At 55.2% G+C, this 2500-nt stretch overlaps 1 non-coding gene across 1 annotated transcript in view; it reads right to left on the bottom strand.

The window, feature by feature from the left end:
• LOC126326985 (small subunit ribosomal RNA) overlaps positions 1-107 on the bottom strand; it is a 1893-nt gene extending 1786 nt beyond the window's left edge. The window contains exon 1 of the ribosomal RNA XR_007560877.1: positions 1-107. This exon is cut by the window's left edge and continues 1786 nt beyond it. This is a non-coding gene — a ribosomal RNA (small subunit ribosomal RNA).
• Positions 108-2500: the final 2393 nt, after the last annotated feature.

The following is a 2500-nucleotide window of genomic DNA, read 5'->3' as shown; positions in this document are numbered from 1 at the left end:
TGATTTAATGAGCCATTCGCGGTTTCACCTTAATGCGGCTTGTACTGAGACATGCATGGCTTAATCTTTGAGACAAGCATATGACTACTGGCAGGATCAACCAGGGAGCTGCGTCAACGAGAGCTGAGCAGCCGGCCGCCCGGGAGTGTGTCCCGAGGGCCCGCGCGAACACGCAAGCGTCCGCTCAATTATTCTGCAAACAGGAGGAGGCTGAGCTCCCCTGCACGATACACCTCGAAACCCTCTCAGGTCCCGGCGGCGCGCAGCGCCGTCCTAAGTACTTGGTCGGGTTCGAGAGAGGCGCAATCGCCCGGAGATAGGCGAGTAGACGCTTTCAGTGCGAACACCCGTGCTCCCAACTGAGCTTGCCGCTGCCGACAGAGGCCCGGGAGCGTGCTGTCGTGGCATTGCCGGCGGGAAACAACACGCGCCACCTACGGTGACCGGCAGCTCCAACGCCAGCGCCACAGAAGGGCAAAGCCCCACTTGGGTGCAGAAGCGAACTCTCCCAGCACAGCGCACGCGCCAACACGTCCGCAGAGCTGCGATACAAACCACCTGCGAGAACCGCTGGGGGCGACCGAGCAGCAGACGGCGTCGCGACGCCGAGTGCCGGGCGGCGGCGCATCCTCAACGCACACAGTCCGCAATCGGACCAGCACACTGCAGATGTCCACCGCGCTTCGCACCGGGCTCGGCAGAACCCACTTTGGCCGCCTGGCGCCGCGCGCAGGGTGCGCCGGCGCATAGCTGGGACGCCAGCCGGGCCCGTCGGCCGGCGCTCCTGCCACTGGGCGCCCCCCACCAGCCGGCTGTAGTGCGTGCGCTCACGCAGCGCGCGGCCAGCACGCCGGGCGGCCCCCCCTCACCGGCCGGGGACTGTCCCGCCAAGCCACAGCCTCGTATCGCTTCATACCCACATGGCCAACTCAGGTTCGGGGGCATGGCGGGTACCGCCGAAACAACCGGTTCACAGATGTACCGATCGTCGCTATCACCGATGCACCTGCAGCGCGAACAACCGCTCAACAACTGATTTCCAGTTCATTTGCGGATCTTTGGCAGCAAACGTATACGTCAATCTACATTTGCGAAATCTACGATTCTGGCATGCCTGCATGTTATGTGTCACGACACGCTACATCAGCCCACATACACACTGCGGCATGTACACGAGAGAACACGTGGAAGATGGTCCGCGCACGTGTGCAATGTCCCTTGCGCGGTCGACTGTCAACCGGCCTCTGTAGCATGTCGCAGATGTGGAACGCGGTCCACCGTGCTATCATGTTGTGTGGGGCAATACGATTAAATAGGAAAACCCTCGTCGCTACATCAACAGACGGCTCACGCTGATTCCCGGCAGAGGGAGGAGGGGGGGGGGGGGGGCCAACATGCAATACTTTCGTCCGTACCTACTTACCACATGTCTGTACGGCGTACAACAGTGCAATCTCGCTGTAATGGGGAGACGAGACAAGTAGCATCGTGCACAACATATGGCCCTTATGATTCGCCATTGTAGGGCGCAGCCGGTGTACGGTCAAGCATGTGCCACATTATGTCACTCAGTACGTAACGACGGATGATCAGTGTGGGTTACGCGTACATCAGCGGACAGTCCACACAGGCCGTACCACAACGTACACTGACTGCATCGACAACCGAATGCAACTGAACAGCTGCAAGGCTCATTTCACAAACAAACGCCTGACCGACCAGCTTGGAAGGGCAGGAGGGGAGGGCGATATTCGTTCTGTAGCGGTACACCCTTCCAGTGGTTAGCGGGACTGTGTAGAAAGTACGCAACACTCGAAAGACCTTTATGTGAGGGTACGCACCATGGCATCAAGAAATACACATGACACCAGAGGATCCAAGCAGTGAACTATGTTCAGAGGGTTGCTGTTAGGCAAAGCTACATTCCTGTGACGTTACATGTGACAGTTAAGGTGCAGTGTAAGTTAGGTTAAGGTGCAGTGTAAGTTAGGTTAAGGTGCAGTGTAAGTTAGGTTAAGGTGCAGTGTAAGTTAGGTTAAGGTGCAGTGTAAGTTAGGTTAAGGTGCAGTGTAAGTTAGGTTAAGGTGCAGTGTAAGTTAGGTTAAGGTGCAGTGTAAGTTAGGTTAAGGTGCAGTGTAAGTTAGGTTAAGGTGCAGTGTAAGTTAGGTTAAGGTGCAGTGTAAGTTAGGTTAAGGTGCAGTGTAACTTAGGTTAAGGTGCAGTGTAACTTAGGTTAAGGTGCAGTGTAACTTAGGTTAAGGTGCAGTGTAACTTAGGTTAAGGTGCAGTGTAACTTAGGTTAAGGTGCAGTGTAACTTAGGTTAAGGTGCAGTGTAACTTAGGTTAAGGTGCAGTGTAACTTAGGTTAAGGTGCAGTGTAACTTAGGTTAAGGTGCAGTGTAAGTTAGGTTAAGGTGCAGTGTAACTTAGGTTAAGGTGCAGTGTAACTTAGGTTAAGGTGCAGTGTAAGTTAGGTTAAGGTGCAGTGTAAGTTAGGTTA

This window comes from Schistocerca gregaria, unplaced genomic scaffold, assembly GCF_023897955.1.
Source record: "Schistocerca gregaria isolate iqSchGreg1 unplaced genomic scaffold, iqSchGreg1.2 ptg001010l, whole genome shotgun sequence".
NCBI lineage: Eukaryota > Metazoa > Arthropoda > Insecta > Orthoptera > Acrididae > Schistocerca > Schistocerca gregaria.
The sequence above is the reverse complement of the archived record's forward strand: the minus strand, read 5'-3'. Positions and strand labels throughout refer to the sequence as shown.